Raw genomic sequence first — 21,442 nt, forward strand, 5'->3', positions numbered from 1 at the left:
AGATTAAAAATAAATCACTTGGTGGTGTGTGTGAATTCTGTTTTGGCATGGTGTGAATCGGTAGCGTGAGCGTCTTTTATTCAACTTTTTACCTTCAAATGCATCTGAATCACACAGCAAATCAATTTGATAGCAGAAGCAGCTTTTGCTGATGAAAACAGTATGCAGCATGCCTATAATCTGTGAGCCAGTTCAGATGTTTCTGCATGTTTTATGTTACGTTACACTAATAGCGACTTTAACACTTTAACGTAGTGATTTTCTTGAAGATACACCTGTACTGGATCACAGAACATAGGCATGCTGCATATAATTTTAATCAGCAGAAGCAGATTGTTCTAATAAGATGCATTTTAGGGTAAAAAGATGCATTAAAAGATGGACGATGCTACCAAGTCACACAGCACTCCTATGACATTAGACTCAAAACATTTCTCTCAACATCCTATCACTTGACATTTCTGCTATACAGTAGACATTGTACTGTACACATAATGGGGCAAGTTACACATAATGAGAGATCATGTTCTGTTCAGTACTTTTAAAATATACCACTTTGTAATTTCCTACTCCATTCCTCTCTGTGTTTGGCCACCCTAGCTCCTAAACCACCTCCCCAAACCATAACACAATTACTATTCATCTGCATTGAGCTCATTATATGGCTCACCAACACCCCACCTTCTTTTGCTTCTATTCAATGCTGCCGCATGCTGAGCCTGCTATCGACAATGTACACATTGTCTGCTTTAATTGCATACTTCACATCACATACACAACAGGTGAAGCTCTCAACATGGATAGCCTGTTTAGGCTAGTGGGTACGGTCTGCGCTTTGCACCTTGAGGTCTGGGGTTCGAATCATGAAAGGGGAGATTTTTTTTTTTTCTTTTGAATCTTTATTATTAGATTAATAATAAATCACTTGGTGGTGTATGTGAATTCTGTTATGGCATGGTGTGACTCGGTAGCACGAGCGTCTTTAATGCAACTTTTTACCTTGAATTACATCTGAATCATACAGTGAAACAAATTGATAGCACAAGCAGGTTTTGCTGATGAAAACAATATGCAGCATGCCTATAATCTGTGAGCCAGTTCAGGGGTTTCTGCATGTTTTATGTTACGTTACATTAATAGCGACTATTACACTTTAACGTAGTGATTTTCTTGAAGATACACCTGTACTGGATCACAAAACATAGGCATGCTGCATATCATTTTAAACAGCAGCAGCAGATTGTTCTAATAAGATGCATTTATGGTGAAAAGATGCATTAAAAGATGGACGATGCTACCAAGTCACACAGCACTCCTATGACAATAGACTCAAAACTTTTCTCTCAACATCCTATCACTTGACATTTCTGCTATACAGTAGACATTGGATGGTACACATAACAGGGGGCAAGTTTCACATAATCAGAGATCATGTTAGGTTCAATACTTTTAAAATACACTACTTTGTACTTTCCTTCTCCCTTACTCTCTGTGTATTGCCACCCAAGTTCCTAAACCACCTACCCCCACCATCACACAATTACTATTCATCTGCATTGAGCTCATTATATGGCTCACCAACACCCCACCTTCTTTTGCTTCTATTCAATGCTGCCGCATGCTGAGCCTGCTATTGACAATGTAAACATTGTCTGCTTTAATTGCACACTTCACATCACATACACAACAGGTGATGTTTTCAACATGGATAGACTGTTTAGTCTACTGGGTACGGTCTGTGCTTTGCACCTTGATGTCTGGGGTTCAAATCAAGGAAGGGGAGATTTTTTTTCCATTTCTTTTGAATCTTTATTATTAGATTAATAATAAATTACTTGGTGGTGTGTGTGAATTCTGTTATGGCATGGTGTGACTCATTAGCGCGAGCGTCTTTAATGCAACTTTTTACCTTCAATTACATCTGAATCATACAGCGAATCAAATTGATAGCATAAGCAGCTTTTGCTGATGAAAACAATATGCAGCATGCCTATAATCTGTGAGCCAGTTCAGGTGTTTCTGCATGTTTTATTTTACGTTACACTAATAGTGACTATAACACTTTAACGTAGTGATTTTCTTGAAGATGCACCTGTACTGGATCACATAACATAGGCGTGCTGCATATCCTTTTAATCAGCAGAAGCAGATTGTTCTAATAAGATGCATTTTAGGGTAAAAAGACGCATTAAAAGATGGACGATGCTACCAAGTCACACAGCACTCCTATGACTTTAGACTCAAAACATTTCTCTCAACATCCTATCACTTGACATTTCTGCTATACAGTAGACATTGTATTGTACACATAACAGGGGGCAAGTTTCACATAATGAGAGATCATGTTAGGTTCAATACTTTGAAAATACACTAATTTGTACTTTCCTCCTTCCTTCCTCTCTGTGTATGGCCACCCAAGTTCCTCAACCACCTCCCCAAACCATAACACAATTACTATTCATCTGCATTGAGCTCATTATGTGGCTCACCAACACCCCACCTTCTTTTGCTTCTATTCAATGCTGCTGCATGCTGAGCCTGCTATCGACAATGTACACATTGTCTGCTTTAATTGCACACTTCACATCACATACACAACAGGTGAAGATCTCAACATGGATAGCCTGTTTAGGCTAGTGGGTACGGTCGGCGCTTTGCACCTTGAGGTCTGGGGTTCGAATCATGAAAGGGGAGGCTTTTTTTTTCCTTTTGAATCTTTATTATTAGATAAAAAATAAATCACTGGGTGGTGTGTGTGAATTCTGTTTTGGCATGGTGTGACTCGGTAGCGTGAGCATCTTTAATGCAACTTTTTACCTTCAAATGCATCTGAATCACACAGCAAATCAAATTGATAGCAAAAGCAGCTTTTGCTGATGAAAACAATATGCAGCATGCATATAATCTGTGAGCCAGTTCAGGTGTTTCTGCATGTTTTATGTTACGTTACACTAAAAGCGACTATAACACTTTAACGTAGTGATTTTCTTGAAGATACACCTGTTCTGGATCACAGAACATAGGCATGCTGCATATCATTTTAATCAGCAGTAGAAGATTGTTCTAATAAGATGCATTTTAGGGTAAAAAGACGCATTAAAAGATGGATGATGCTACCAAGTCACACAGCACTCCTATGACATTAGACTCAAAACATTTCTCTCAACATCCTATCACTTGACATTTCTGCTATACAGTAGACATTGTATTGTACACATAACAGGGGGCAAGTTTCACATAATGAGAGATCATGTTAGGTTCAATACTTTTAAAATACACCATTTTGTACTTTCCATCTCCCTTCCTCTCTGTGTATTGTCCCCCAAGTTCCTAAACCACCTACCCCCACCATCACACAATTACTATTCATCTGCATTGAGCTCATTATATGGCTCACCAACACCCCACCTTATTTTGCTTCTATTCAATGCTGCAGCATGCTGAGCCTGCTATTGACAATGTAAACATTGTCTGCTTTAATTGCACACTTCACATCACATACACAACAGGTGATGCTTTCAACATGGATAGACTGTTTAGGCTAGTGGGTACGGTCTGCGCTTTGCACCTTGAGGTCTGGTGTTCAAATCATGGGAGAGTTTTTTTTTTTTTTTTTCTTTTGAATCTTTATTATTAGATTAATAATAATTTACTTGGTGGTGTGTGTGAATTCTGTTATGGCATGGTGTGACTCGGTAGCGGGAGCATCTTTAATGCAACTTTTTACCTTCAATTACATCTGAATCATACAGCAAATCAAATTGATAGCACAAGCAGCTTTTGCTGATGAAAATATGCAGCTTGCCTATAATCTGAGAGCCAGTTCAGGTGTTTCTGCATGTTTTATGTTACATTACACTAATAGTGACTATAACACTTTAACATAGTGATTTTCTTGAAGATACACCTGTACTGGATCACAGAACATAGGCATGCTGCATATCATTTTAATCAGCAGAAGCAGATTGTTCTAATAAGATGCATTTTAGGGTAAAAAGACGCATTAAAAGATGGAAGATGCTACCAAGTGACACAGCACTCCTTTGACTTTAGACTCAAAACATTTCTCTCAACATCCTATCACATGACATTTCTGCTATACAGTAGACATTGTATTGTACACATAACAGGGGGCAAGTTTCACATAATGAGAGATCATGTTAGGTTCAATACTTTTAAAATACACTACTTTGTACTTTCCTTCTCCCTTCCTCTCTGTGTATGGCCACCCAAGTTCCTAAACCACCTCCCCCCACCATCACACAATTACTATTCATCTGCATTGAGCTCATTATATGGCTCACCAACACCCCACCTTCTTTTGCTTCTATTCAATGCTGCCGCATGCTGAGCCTATCGACAATGTACACATTGTCTGCTTTAATTGCATACTTCACATCACATACACAACAGGTGAAGATCTCAACATGGATTGCCTGTTTAGGCTAGTGGGTACGGTCTGCGCTTTGCACCTTGAGGTCTGGGGTTCAAATCATGAAAGGGGAGGTTTTTTTTTTTTCTTTTGAATCTTTATTATTAGATTAATAATAAATTACTTGGTGGTGTGTGTGAATTCTGTTTTGGCATGGTGTGACTCGGTAGCGTGAGCGTCTTTAATGCAAATTTTTACGTTCAATTACATATGAATCATACAGCGAATCAAATTGATAGCACAAGCAGCTTTTGCTGATGAAAACAATATGCAGCATGCCTATAATCTGTGAGCCAGTTCAGGTGTTTCTGCATGTTTTATGTTACGTTACACTAATAGCGACTATAACACTTAACGTAGTGATTTTCTTGAAGATACACCTGTACTGGATCACAGGACATAGGCATGCTGCATATCATTTTAATCAGCAGAAGCAGATTGTTCTAATAAGATGCATTTTAGGGTAAAAAGATGCATTAAAAGATGGACGATGCTACCAAGTCACACAGCACTCCTATGACCTTAGACTCAAAACATTTCTCTCAACATCCTATCACTTGACATTTCTGCTATACAGTAGACATTGTACTGTACACATAACAGGGGGCAAGTTACACATAATGAGAGATCATGTTAGGTTCAATACTTTTAAAATACACTAATTTGTACTTTCCTCCTTCCTTCCTCTGTGTATGGCCACCCAAGTTCCTCAACCACCTCCACAAACCATAACACAATTACTATTCATCTGCATTGAGCTCATTATATGGCTCACCAACACCCCACCTTCTTTTGCTTCTATTCAATGCTGCTGCATGCTGAGCCTGCTATCGACAATGTACACATTGTCTGCTTTAATTGCACACTTCACATCACATACACAACAGGTGAAGGTCTCAACATGGATAGCCTGTTTAGGCTAGTGGGTATGGTCGGCGCTTTGCACCTTGAGGTCTGGGGTTCGAATCATGAAAGGGGAGGTTTTTTTTTTTCTTTTGAATCTTTATTATTAGATAAAAAATAAATCACTGGGTGGTGTGTGTGAATTCTGTTTTGGCATGGTGTGACTCGGTAGCGTGAGCGCCTTTAATGCAACTTTTTACCTTCAAATGCATCTGAATCACACAGCAAATCAATTTGATAGCACAAGCAGCTTTTGCTGATGAAAACAGTATGCAGCATGCCTATAATCTGTGAGCCAGTTCAGATGTTTCTGCATGTTTTATGTTACGTTACACTAATAGTGACTATAACACTTTAACGTAGTGATTTTCTTGAAGATACACCTGTACTGGATCACATAACATAGGCATGCTGCATATCCTTTTAATCAGCAGAAGCAGATTGTTCTAATAAGATGCATTTATGGTGAAAAGATGCATTAAAAGATGCACGATGCTACCAAGTCACACAGCACTCCTATGACCTTAGACTCAAAACATTTCTCTCAACATCCTATCACTTGACATTTCTGCTATACAGTAGACATTGTACTGTACACATAACAGGGGGCAAGTTACACATAATGAAAGATCATGTTCTGTTCAATACTTCTAAAATACACCACTTTGTATTTTCCTTCTCCCTTCCTCTCTGTGTATGGCCACCCAAGTTCCTAAACCACCTCCGCAAACCATAACACAATTACTATTCATCTGCATTGAGCTCATTATATGGCTCACCAACACCCCACCTTCTTTTGCTTCTATTCAATGCTGCCGCATGCTGAGCCTGCTATCGACAATGTACACATTGTCTGCTTTAATTGCATACTTCACATCACATACACAACAGGTGAAGCTCTCAACATGGATAGCCAGTTTAGGCTAGTGGGTACAGTCTGCGCTTTGCACCTTGAGGTCTTGGGTCCGAATCATGAAAAGGGAGTTTTTTTTCCTTTTCTTTTGAATCTTTATTATTAGATTAATAATAAATCACTTGGTGGTGTGTGTGAATTCTGTTATGGCATGGTGTGACTCGGTAGCGCAAGCGTCTTTAATGCAACTTTTTACGTTCAATTACATATGAATCATACAGCGAATCAAATTGATAGCACAAGCAGCTTTTGCTGATGAAAACAGTATGCAGCATGCCTATAATCTGTGAGCCAGTTCAGGTGTTTCTGCATGTTTTATGTTACGTTACACTAATAGCGACTATAACATTTTAACGTAGTGATTTTCTTGAAGATACACCTGTACTGGATCACAGAACATAGGCATGCTGCTTATCATTTTAATCAGCAGTAGAAGATTGTTCTAATAAGATGCATTTTAGGGTAAAAAGACGCATTAAAAGATGGATGATGCTACCAAGTCACACAGCACTCCTATGACATTAGACTCAAAACATTTCTCTCAACATCCTATCACTTGACATTTCTGCTATACAGTAGACATTGTATTGTACACATAACAGGGGGCAAGTTTCACATAATGAGAGATCATGTTAGGTTCAATACTTTTAAAATACACCACTTTGTACTTTCCATCTCCCTTCCTCTCCGTGTATTGTCCCCCAAGTTCCTAAACCACCTACCCCCACCATCACACAATTACTATTCATCTGCATTGAGCTCATTATATGGCTCATTGACACCCCACCTTCTTTTGCTTCTATTCAATGCTGCCGCATGCTGAGCCTGCTATTGACAATGTAAACATTGTCTGCTTTAATTGCACACTTCACATCATATACACAACAGGTGATGCTTTCAACATGGATAGACTGTTTAGGCTAGAGGGTACGGTCTGCGCTTAGCACCTTGAGGTCTGGTGTTCAAATCAAGGGAGAGTTTTTTTTTTTTTTTCTTTTGAATCTTTATTATTAGATTAATAATAAATTACTTGGTGGTGTGTGTGAATTCTGTTATGGCATGGTGTGACTCGGTAGCGCGAGGATCTTTATTGCAACTTTTAACCTTCAATTACATCTGAATCATACAGCGAATCAAATTAATAGCACAAGCAGCTTTTGCTGATGAAAACAATATGCAGCATGCCTATAATCTGTGAGCCAGTTCAGGTGTTTCTGCATGTTTTATGTTACGTTACACTAATAGTGACTATAACACTTTAACGTAGTGATTTTCTTGAAGATGCGCCTGTACTGGATCGCATAACATAGGCGTGCTGCATATCCTTTTAATCAGCAGTAGAAGATTGTTCTAATAAGATGCATTTTAGGGTAAAAAGACGCATTAAAAGATGGACGATGCTACCAAGTCACACAGCACTCCTATGACATTAGACTCAAAACATTTCTCTCAACATCCTATCACTTGACATTTCTGCTATACAGTAGACATTGTATTGTACACATAACAGGGGACAAGTTTCACATAATGAGAGATCATGTTAGGTTCAATACTTTTAAAATACACTAATTTGTACTTTCCTTCTTCCTTCCTCTCTGTGTATGGCCACCAAAGCTCCTAAACCACCTCCCCAAACCATAACACAATTACTATTCATCTGCATTGAGCTCATTATATGGCTCACCAGCACCCCACCTTCTTTTTCTTCTATTCAATGCTGCCGCATGCTGAGCCTGCTATCGACAATGTACACATTGTCTGCTTTAATTGCATACTTCACATCACATACACAACAGGTGAAGCTCTCAACATGGATAGCCTGTTTAGGCTAGTGGGTACGGTCTGTGCTTAGCACCTTGATGTCTGGGGTTCAAATCATGGAAGGGGAGTTTTTTTTTCCATTTCTTTTGAATCTTTATTATTAGATTATTAATAAATTACTTGGTGGTGTGTGTGAATTCTGTTATGGCATGGTGTGACTCGGTAGCGCGAGCGTCTTTAATGCAACTTTTTACCTTCAATTACATCTCAATCATACAGCGAATCAAATTGATAGCACAAGCAGCATTTGCTGATGAAAACAATATGCAGCATGCCTATAATCTGTGAGCAAGTTCAGGTGTTTCTGCGTGTTTTATGTTACGTTACACTAATAGTGACTATAACACTTTAACGTAGTGATTTTCTTGAAGATGCACCTGTAGTGGATCACATAACATAGGCGTGCTGCATATCATTTTAATCAGCAGAAGCAGATTGTTCTAATAAGATGCATTTTAGGGTAAAAAGACACATTAAAAGATGGACGATGCTACCAAGTCACACAGCACTCCTATGACCTTAGACTCAAAACATTTATCTCAACATCCTATCACTTGACATTTCTGCTATACAGTAGACATTGTATTGTACACATAACAGGGGACAAGTTTCACATAATGAGAGATCATGTTAGGTTCAATACTTTTAAAATACACTACTTTGTACTTTTCTTCTCCCTTCCTCTCTGTGTATGGCCACCCAAGTTCCTAAACCACCTCCCCACACCATCACACAATTACTATTCATCTGCATTGAGCTCATTATATGGCTCACCAACACCCCACCTTCTTTTGCTTCTATTCAATGTTGCCGCATGCTGAGCCTGCTATTGACAATGTACACATTGTATGTTTTAATTGTACACTTCACATCACATACACAACAGGTGAAACTCTCAACATGGATAGACTGTTTAGTCTAGTGGGTATGGTTTGTGCTTTGCACCTTGAGGTCTGGGGTTCAAATCATGAAAGGGGAGTTTTTTTTTCCTTTTTTTTGAATCTTTATTATTAGATTAGTAATAAATTACTTGGTGGTGTGTGTGAATTCTGTTATGGCATGGTCTGACTCGGTAGCGCGAGCATCTTTAATGCAACTTTTTACCTTCAATTACATCTGAATCATACAGCGAATCAAATTGATAGCACAAGCAGCTTTTGCTGATGAAAATATGCAGCATGCCTATAATCTGAGAGCCAGTTCAAGTGTTTCTGCATGTTTTATGTTATGTTACACTAATAGTGACTATAACACTTTAACACAGTGATTTTCTTGAAGAAACACCTGTACTGGATCACAGAACATAGGCATGCTGCATATCATTTTAATCAGCAGAAGCAGATTGTTCTAATAAGATGCATTTTAGGGTAAAAAGATGCATTAAAACATGGACGATGCTACCAAGTCACACAGCACTCCTATGACCTTAGACTCAAAACATTTCTCTCAACATCCTATCACTTGACATTTCTGCTATACAGTAGACATTGTATTGTACACATAACAGGGGACAAGTTTCACATAATGAGAGATCATGTTAGGTTCAATACTTTTAAAATACACTACTTTGTACTTTTCTTCTCCCTTCCTCTCTGTGTATGGCCACCCAAGTTCCTAAACCACCTCCCCCCACCATCACACAATTACTATTCATCTGCATTGAGCTCATTATATGGCTCACCAACACCCCACCTTCTTTTGCTTCTATTCAATGTTGCCGCATGCTGAGCCTGCTATTAACAATGTACACATTGTATGTTTTAATTGTACACTTCACATCACATTCACAACAGGTGAAACTCTCAACATGGATAGACTGTTTAGTCTAGTGGGTACGGTCTGTGCTTAGCACCTTGATGTCTGGGGTTCAAATCATGGAAGGGGAGTTTTTTTTTCCATTTCTTTTGAATCTTTATTATTAGATTAATAATAAATTACTTGGTGGTGTGTGTGAATTCTGTTATGGCATGGTGTGACTCGGTAGCGCGAGCGTCTTTAATGCAACTTTTTACCTTCAATTACATCTGAATCATACAGCGAATCAAATTGATAGCACAAGCAGCATTTGCTGATGGAAACAATATGCAGCATGCCTATAATCTGTGAGCAAGTTCAGGTGTTTCTGCGTGTTTTATGTTACGTTACACTAATAGTGACTATAACACTTTAACGTAGTGATTTTCTTGAAGATGCACCTGTACTGGATCACATAACATAGGCGTGCTGCATATCCTTTTAATCAGCAGAAGCAGATTGTTCTAATAAGATGCATTTATGGTGAAAAGATGCATTAAAAGATGGACGATGCTACCAAGTCACACAGCACTCCTATGACATTAGACTCAAAACATTTCTCTCAACATCCTATCACTTGACATTTCTGCTATACAGTAGACATTGTATTGTACACATAACAGGGGGCAAGTTTCACATAATGAGAGATCATGTTAGGTTCAATACTTTTAAAATACACCACTTTGTACTTTCCTTCTCCCTTCCTCTCTGTGTATTGTCACCCAAGTTCCTAAACCACCTACCCCCACCATCACACAATTACTATTCATCTGCATTGAGCTCATTATATGGCTCACCAACACCCCACCTTCTTTTGCTTCTATTCAATGCTGCCGCATGCTGAGCCTGCTATTGACAATGTAAACATTGTCTGCTTTAATTGCACACTTCACATCACATACACAACAGGTGAAGCTCTCAACATGGATAGCCTGTTTAGGCTAGTGGGTACGGTCTGCGCTTTGCACCTTGAGGTCTGGGGTTCGAATCATGAAAGGGGAGTTTTTTTTTCCTTTTCTTTTGAATCTTTATTATTAGATTAAAAATAAATCACTTGGTGATGTGTGTGAATTCTGTTTTGGCATGGTGTGACTCGGTAGCGTGAGCGTCTTTTATTCAACTTTTTACCTTCAAATGCATCTGAATCACACAGCATATCAATTTGATAGCACAAGCAGCTTTTGCTGATGAAAACAGTATACAGCATGCCTATAATCTGTGAGCCAGTTCAGATGTTTCTGCATGTTTTATGTTACGTTACACTAATAGTGACTATAACACTTTAACATAGTGATTTTCTTGAAGATACACCTGTACTGGATCACAGAACATAGGCATGCTGCATATCATTTTAATCTGCAGAAGTAGATTGTTCTAATAAGATGCATTTTAGGGTAAAAAGACGCATTAAAAGATGGACGATGCTACCAAGTCACACAGCACTCCTATGACCTTAGACTCAAAACATTTCTCTCAACATCCTATCACTTGACATTTCTGCTATACAGTAGACATTGTATTGTACACATAACAGGGGACAAGTTTCACATAATGAGAGATCATGTTAGGTTCAATACTTTTAAAATACACTACTTTGTACTTTTCTTCTCCCTTCCTCTCTGTGTATGGCCACCCAAGTTCCTAAACCACCTCCCCACACCATCACACAATTACTATTCATCTGCATTGAGCTCATTATATGGCTCACCAACACCCCACCTTCTTTTGCTTCTATTCAATGTTGCCGCATGCTGAGCCTGCTATTGACAATGTACACATTGTATGTTTTAATTGTACACTTCACATCACATACACAACAGGTGAAACTCTCAACATGGATAGACTGTTTAGTCTAGTGGGTATGGTTTGTGCTTTGCACCTTGAGGTCTGGGGTTCAAATCATGGAAGGGGAGTTTTTGAATCTTTATTATTAGATTACAATAAATTACTTGGTGGTGTGTGTGAATTCTGTTATGGTATGGTGTGACTCGGTAGCGCGAGCATCTTTAATGCAACTTTTTACCTTCAATTACATCTGAATCATACAGCGAATCAAATTGATAGCACAAGCAGCTTTTGCTGATGAAAATATGCAGCATGCCTATAATCTGAGAGCCAGTTCAGGTGTTTCTGCATGTTTTATGTTACGTTACACTAATAGTGACTATAACACTTTAACATAGTGATTTTCTTGAAGATACACCTGTACTGGATCACAGAACATAGGCATGCTGCATATCATTTTAATCAGCAGAAGCAGATTGTTCTAATAAGTTGCATTTTAGGGTAAAAAGATGCATTAAAACATGGACGATGCTACCAAGTCACACAGCACTCCTATGACCTTAGACTCAAAACATTTCTCTCAACATCCTATCACTTGACATTTCTGCTATACAGTAGACATTGTATTGTACACATAACAGGGGACAAGTTTCACATAATGAGAGATCATGTTAGGTTCAATACTTTTAAAATACACTACTTTGTACTTTTCTTCTCCCTTCCTCTCTGTGTATGGCCACCCAAGTTCCTAAACCACCTCCCCCCACCATCACACAATTACTATTCATCTGCATTGAGCTCATTATATGGCTCACCAACACCCCACCTTCTTTTGCTTCTATTCAATGTTGCCGCATGCTGAGCCTGCTATTAACAATGTACACATTGTATGTTTTAATTGTACACTTCACATCACATACACAACAGGTGAAACTCTCAACATGGATAGACTGTTTAGTCTAGTGGGTACGGTCTGTGCTTTGCACCTTGAGGTCTGGGCTTCAAATCATGGAAGGGGAGTTTTTTTTTCCATTTCTTTTGAATCTTTATTATTAGATTAATAATAAATTACTTGGTGGTGTGTGTGAATTCTGTTATGGCATGGTGTGACTCGGTAGCGCGAGCATCTTTAATGCAACTTTTTACCTTCAATTACATCTGAATCATACAGCGAATCAAATTGATAGCACAAGCAGCTTATGCTGATGAAAACAATATGCAGCATGCCTATAATCTGTGAGCCAGTTCAGGTGTTTCTGCATGTTTTATGTTACGTTACACTAATAGTGACTATAACACTTTAACGTAGTGATTTTCTTGAAGATGCACCTGTACTGGATCACATAACATAGGCGTGCTGCATATCCTTTTAATCAGCAGAAGCAGATTGTTCTAATAAGATGCATTTATGGTGAAAAGATGCATTAAAAGATGGACGATGCTTCCAAGTCACACAGAACTCCTATGACATTAGACTCAAAACATTTCTCTCAACATCCTAACACTTGACATTTCTGCTATACAGTAGACATTGTATTGTACACATAACAGGGGACAAGTTTCACATAATGAGAGATCATGTTAGGTGCAATACTTTTAAAATACACCACTTTTTATTTTCCTTCTCCCTTCCTCTCTGTGTATTGCCACCCAAGTTCCTAAACCACCTCCCCAAACCATAACACAATTACTATTCATCTGCATTGAGCTCATTATATGGCTCACCAACACCCCACCTTCTTTTGCTTCTATTCAATGCTGCCGCATGCTGAGCCTGCTATTGACAATGTAAACATTGTCTGCTTTAATTGCACACTTCACATCACATACACAACAGGTGAAACTCTCAACATGGATAGACTGTTTAGTCTAGTGGGTACGGTCTGTGCTTTGCACCTTGAGGTCTGGGGTTCAAATCATGGAAGTGGAGTTTTTTTTTCCATTTCTTTTGAATCTTTATTATTAGATTAATAATAAATTACTTGGTGGTGTGTGTGAATTCTGTTATGGCATGGTGTGACTCGGTAGCGCGAGCATCTTTAATGCAACTTTTTACCTTCAATTACATCTGAATCATACAGCGAATCAAATTGATAGCACAAGCAGCTTATGCTGATGAAAACAATATGCAGCATGCCTATAATCTGTGAGCCAGTTCAGGTGTTTCTGCATGTTTTATGTTACGTTACACTAATAGTGACTATAACACTTTAACGTAGTGATTTTCTTGAAGATGCACCTGTACTGGATCACATAACATAGGCGTGCTGCATATCCTTTCAATCAGCAGAAGCAGATTGTTCTAATAAGATGCATTTATGGTGAAAAGATGCATTAAAAGATGGACGATGCTACCAAGTCACACAGCACTCCTATGACATTAGACTCAAAACATTTCTCTCAACATCCTATCACTTGACATATCTGCTATACAGTAGACATTGTATTGTACACATAACAGGGGGCAAGTTTCACATAATGAGAGATCATGTTAGGTTCAATACTTTTAAAATACACCACTTTGTACTTTCCTTCTCCCTTCCTCTCTGTGTATTGTCACCCAAGTTCCTAAACCACCTACCCCCACCATCACACAATTATTATTCATCTGCATTGAGCTCATTATATGGCTCACCAACACCCCACCTTCTTTTGCTTCTATTCAATGCTGCCGCATGCTGAGCCTGCTATTGACAATGTAAACATTGTCTGCTTTAATTGCACACTTCACATCACATACACAACAGGTGATGCTTTCAACATGGATAGACTGTTTAGGCTAGTGGGTACTGTCTGCGCTTTGCACCTTGAGGTCTGGGGTTCAAATCATGGAAGGAGAGTTTTTTTTTTTTCTTTTGAATCTTTAGTATTAGATTAAAAATAAATTACTTGGTGGTGTGTGTGAATTCTGTTATGGCATGGTGTGACTCGGTAGCGTGAGCATCTTTAATGCAACTTTTTACCTTCAATTACATCTGAACCATACAGCGAATCAAATTGATAGCACAAGCAGCTTTTGCTGATGAAAACAATATGCAGCATGCCTATAATCTGTTAGCCAGTTCAGGTGTTTCTGCATGTTTTATGTTACGTTACACTAATAGTGACTATAACACTTTAACGTAGTGATTTTCTTGAAGATGCACCTGTACTGGATCACATAACATAGGCGTGCTGCATATCCTTTTAATCAGCAGAAGCAGATTGTTCTAATAAGATGCATTTATGGTGAAAAGATGCATTAAAAGATGGACGATGCTACCAAGTCACACAGCACTCCTATGACATTAGACTCAAAACATTTCTCTCAACATCTTATCACTTGACATTTCTGCTATACAGTAGACATTGTATTGTACACATAACAGGGGGCAAGTTTCACATAATGAGAGATCATGTTAGGTTCAATACTTTTAAAATACACCACTTTGTACTTTCCTTCTCCCTTCCTCTCTGTGTATTGTCACCCAAGTTCCTAAACCACCTACCCCCACCATCACACAATTACTATTCATCTGCATTGAGCTCATTATATGGCTCACTAACACCCCACCTTCTTTTGCTTCTATTCAATGCTGCCGCATGCTGAGCCTGCTATTGACAATGTAAACATTGTCTGCTTTAATTGCACACTTCACATCACATACACAACAGGTGATGCTTTCAACATGGATAGACTGTTTAGGCTAGTGGGTACTGTCTGCGCTTTGCACCTTGAGGTCTGGGGTTCAAATCATGGAAGGAGAGTTTTTTTTTTTCTTTTGAATCTTTAGTATTAGATTAAAAATAAATTACTTGGTGGTGTGTGTGAATTCTGTTATGGCATGGTGTGACTCGGTAGCGCGAGCGTCTTTAATGCAACTTTTTACCTTCAATTACATCTGAATCATACAGCGAATCAAATTGATAGCACAAGCAGCTTTTGCTGATGAAAACAATATGCAGCATGCCTATAATCTGTGAGCCAGTTCAGGTGTTTCTGCATGTTTTATGTTACGTTACACTAATAGTGACTATAACACTTTAACGTAGTGATTTTGTTGAAGATGCACCTGTACTGGATCACATAACATAGGCGTGCTGCATATCCTTTTAATCAGCAGAAGCAGATTGTTCTAATAAGATGAATTTATGGTGAAAAGATGCATTAAAAGATGGATGATGCTACCAAGTCACACAGCACTCCTATGACCTTAGACTCAAAACATTTCTCTCAACATCCTATCACTTGACATTTCTGCTATACAGTAGACATTGTATTGTACACATAACAGGGGACAAGTTTCACATAATGAGAGATCATGTTAGGTTCAATACTTTTAAAATACACTACTTTGTACTTTTCTTCTCACTTCCTCTCTGTGTATGGCCACCCAAGTTCCTAAACCACCTCCCCACACCATCACACAATTACTATTCATCTGCATTGAGCTCATTATATGGCTCACCAACACCCCACCTTCTTTTGCTTCTATTCAATGTTGCCGCATGCTGAGCCTGCTATTAACAATGTACACATTGTATGTTTTAATTGTACACTTCACATCACATACACAACAGGTGAAACTCTCAACATGGATAGACTGTTTAGTCTAGTGGGTATGGTTTGTGCTTTGCACCTTGAGGTCTGGGGTTCAAATCATGGAAGGAGAGTTTTTTTTTTTCTTTTGAATCTTTAGTATTAGATTAAAAATAAATTACTTGGTGGTGTGTGTGAATTCTGTTATGGCATGGTGTGACTCGGTAGCGCGAGCGTCTTTAATGCAACTTTTTACCTTCAATTACATCTGAATCATACAGCGAATCAAATTGATAGCACAAGCAGCTTTTGCTGATGAAAACAATATGCAGCATGCCTATAATCTGTGAGCCAGTTCAGGTGTTTCTGCATGTTTTATGTTACGTTACACTAATAGTGACTATAACACTTTAACGTAGTGATTTTGTTGAAGATGCACCTGTACTGGATCACATAACATAGGCGTGCTGCATATCCTTTTAATCAGCAGAAGCAGATTGTTCTAATAAGATGAATTTATGGTGAAAAGATGCATTAAAAGATGGACGATGCTACCAAGTCACACAGCACTCCTATGACCTTAGACTCAAAACATTTCTCTCAACATCCTATCACTTGACATTTCTGCTATACAGTAGACATTGTATTGTACACATAACAGGGGACAAGTTTCACATAAAGAGAGATCATGTTAGGTTCAATACTTTTAAAATACACTACTTTTGCTTTTCTTCTCCCTTCCTCTCTGTGTATGGCCACCCAAGTTCCTAAACCACCTCCCCACACCATCACACAATTACTATTCATCTGCATTGAGCTCATTATATGGCTCACCAACACCCCACCTTCTTTTGCTTCTATTCAATGTTGCCGCATGCTGAGCCTGCTATTAACAATGTACACATTGTATGTTTTAATTGTACACTTCACATCACATACACAACAGGTGAAACTCTCAACATGGACAGACTGTTTAGTCTAGTGGGTACGGTCTGTGCTTTGCACCTTGATGTCTGGGGTTCAAATCATGGAAGGGGAGTTTTTTTGTCCATTTCTTTTTAATCTTTATTATTAGATTAATAATAAATTACTTGGTGGTGTGTGTGAATTCTGTTATGGCATGGTGTGACTCGGTAGCGCGAGCGTCTTTAATGCAACTTTTTACCTTCAATTACATCTGAATCATACAGCGAATCAAATTGATAGCACAAGCAGCTTTTGCTGATGAAAACAATATGCAGCATGCCTATAATCTGTGAGCAAGATCAGGTGTTTCTGCATGTTTTATGTTACGTTACACTAATAGTGACTATAACATTTTAACGTAGTGATTTTCTTGAAGATGCACCTGTCCTGGATCACATAACATAGGCGTGCTGCATATCCTTTTAAACAGCAGAAGCAGATTGTTCTAATAAGATGCATTTATGGTGAAAAGATGCATTGAAAGATGGACGATGCTACCAAGTCACACAGCACTCCTATGACATTAGACTCAAAACATTTCTCTCAACATCCTATCACTTGACATTTCTGCTATACAGTAGACATTGTATTGTACACATAACAGGGGGCAAGTTTCACATAATGAGAGATCATGTTAGGTTCAATACTTTTAAAATACACCACTTTGTACTTTCCTTCTCCCTTCCTCTCTGTGTATTGTCACCCAAGTTCCTAAACCACCTACCCCCACCATCACAGAATTACTATTCATCTGCATTGAGCTCATTATATGGCTCACCAACACCCCACCTTCTTTTGCTTCTATTCAATGCTGCCGCATGCTGAGCATGCTATTGACAATGTAAACATTGTCTGCTTTAATTGCACACTTCACATCACATACACAACAGGTGAAACTCTCAACATGGGTAGACTGTTTAGTCTAGTGGGTAAGGTCTGTGCTTTGCACCTTGAGGTCTGGGGTTCAAATCATGGAAGGGGAGTTTTTTTTTCCATTTCTTTTGAATCTTTATTATTAGATTAATAATAAATTACTTGGTGGTGTGTGTGAATTCTGTTATGGCATGGTGTGACTCGGTATCGCGAGCGTCTTTAATGCAACTTTTTACCTTCAATTACATCTGAATCATACAGCGAATCAAATTGATAGCACAAGCAGCATTTGCTGATGAAAACAATATGCAGCATGCCTATAATCTGTGAGCAAGTTCAGGTGTTTCTGCGTGTTTTATGTTATGTTACACTAATAGTGACTATAACACTTTAACGTAGTGATTTTCTTGAAGATGCACCTGTAGTGGATCACATAACATAGGCGTGCTGCATATCATTTTAATCAGCAGAAGCAGATTGTTCTAATAAGATGCATTTTAGGGTAAAAAGACACATTAAAAGATGGACGATGCTACCAAGTCACATAGCACTCCTATGACCTTAGACTCAAAACATTTATCTCAACATCCTATCACTTGACATTTCTGCTATACAGTAGACATTGTATTGTACACATAACAGGGGACAAGTTTCACATAATGAGAGATCATGTTAGGTTCAATACTTTTAAAATACACTACTTTGTACTTTTCTTCTCCCTTCCTCTCTGTGTATGGCCACCCAAGTTCCTAAACCACCTCCCCACACCATCACACAATTACTATTCATCTGCATTGAGCTCATTATATGGCTCACCAACACCCCACCTTCTTTTGCTTCTATTCAATGTTGCCGCATGCTGAGCCTGCTATTGACAATGTACACATTGTATGTTTTAATTGTACACTTCACATCACATACACAACAGGTGAAACTCTCAACATGGATAGACTGTTTAGTCTAGTGGGTATGGTTTGTGCTTTGCACCTTGAGGTCTGGGGTTCAAATCATGGAAGGGGAGTTTTTTTTTCCTTTTTTTTGAATCTTTATTATTAGATTAGTAATAAATTACTTGGTGGTGTGTGTGAATTCTGTTATGGCATGGTGTGACTCGGTAGCGCGAGCATCTTTAATGCAACTTTTTACCTTCAATTACATCTGAATCATACAGCGAAACAAATTGATAGCACAAGCAGCTTTTGCTGATGAAAATATGCAGCATGCCTATAATCTGAGAGCCAGTTCAAGTGTTTCTGCATGTTTTATGTTATGTTACACTAATAGTGACTATAACACTTTAACACAGTGATTTTCTTGAAGAAACACCTGTACTGGATCACAGAACATAGGCATGCTGCATATCATTTTAATCAGCAGAAGCAGATTGTTCTAATAAGATGCATTTTAGGGTAAAAAGATGCATTAAAACATGGACGATGCTACCAAGTCACACAGCACTCCTATGACCTTAGACTCAAAACATTTCTCTCAACATCCTATCACTTGACATTTCTGCTATACAGTAGACATTGTATTGTACACATAACAGGGGACAAGTTTCACATAATGAGAGATCATGTTAGGTTCAATACTTTTAAAATACACTACTTTGTACTTTTCTTCTCCCTTCCTCTCTGTGTATGGCCACCCAAGTTCCTAAACCACCTCCCCCCACCATCACACAATTACTATTCATCTGCATTGAGCTCATTATATGGCTCACCAACACCCCACCTTCTTTTGCTTCTATTCAATGTTGCCGCATGCTGAGCCTGCTATTAACAATGTACACATTGTATGTTTTAATTGTACACTTCACATCACATTCACAACAGGTGAAACTCTCAACATGGATAGACTGTTTAGTCTAGTGGGTACGGTCTGTGCTTAGCACCTTGATGTCTGGGGTTCAAATCATGGAAGGGGAGGTTTTTTTTCCATTTCTTTTGAATCTTTATTATTAGATTAATAATAAATTACTTGGTGGTGTGTGTGAATTCTGTTATGGCATGGTGTGACTCGGTAGCGCGAGCGTCTTTAATGCAACTTTTTACCTTCAATTACATCTGAATCATACAGCGAATCAAATTGATAGCACAAGCAGCATTTGCTGATGGAAACAATATGCAGCATGCCTATAATCTGTGAGCAAGTTCAGGTGTTTCTGCGTGTTTTATGTTACGTTACACTAATAGTGACTATAACACTTTAACGTAGTGATTTTCTTGAAGATGCACCTGTACTGGATCACATAACATAGGCGTGCTGCATATCCTTTTAATCAGCAGAAGCAGATTGTTCTAATAAGATGCATTTATGGTGAAAAGATGCATTAAAAGATGGACGATGCTACCAAGTCACACAGCACTCCTATGACATTAGACTCAAAACATTTCTCTCAACATCCTATCACTTGACATTTCTGCTATACAGTAGACATTGTATTGTACACATAACAGGGGGCAAGTTTCACATAATGAGAGATCATGTTAGGTTCAATACTTTTAAAATACACCACTTTGTACTTTCCTTCTCCCTTCCTCTCTGTGTATTGTCACCCAAGTTCCTAAACCACCTACCCCCACCATCACACAATTACTATTCATCTGCATTGAGCTCATTATATGGCTCACCAACACCCCACCTTCTTTTGCTTCTATTCAATGCTGCCGCATGCTGAGCCTGCTATTGACAATGTAAACATTGTCTGCTTTAATTGCACACTTCACATCACATACACAACAGGTGAAGCTCTCAACATGGATAGCCTGTTTAGGCTAGTGGGTACGGTCTGCGCTTTGCACCTTGAGGTCTGGGGTTCGAATCATGAAAGGGGAGTTTTTTTTTCCTTTTCTTTTGAATCTTTATTATTAGATTAAAAATAAATCACTTGGTGATGTGTGTGAATTCTGTTTTGGCATGGTGTGACTCGGTAGCGTGAGCGTCTTTTATTCAACTTTTTACCTTCAAATGCATCTGAATCACACAGCATATCAATTTGATAGCACAAGCAGCTTTTGCTGATGAAAACAGTATACAGCATGCCTATAATCTGTGAGCCAGTTCAGATGTTTCTGCATGTTTTATGTTACGTTACACTAATAGTGACTATAACACTTTAACATAGTGATTTTCTTGAAGATACACCTGTACTGGATCACAGAACATAGGCATGCTGCATATCATTTTAATCTGCAGAAGTAGATTGTTCTAATAAGATGCATTTTAGGGTAAAAAGACGCATTAAAAGATGGACGATGCTACCAAGTCACACAGCACTCCTATGACCTTAGACTCAAAACATTTCTCTCAACATCCTATCACTTGACATTTCTGCTATACAGTAGACATTGTATTGTACACATAACAGGGGACAAGTTTCACATAATGAGAGATCATGTTAGGTTCAATACTTTTAAAATACACTACTTTGTAC

The sequence above is a fragment of the Taudactylus pleione genome, unplaced genomic scaffold (genome assembly GCF_031769625.1).
Source record: "Taudactylus pleione unplaced genomic scaffold, aTauple2 ptg000266l, whole genome shotgun sequence".
Taxonomy (NCBI): Eukaryota; Metazoa; Chordata; class Amphibia; order Anura; family Myobatrachidae; genus Taudactylus; species Taudactylus pleione.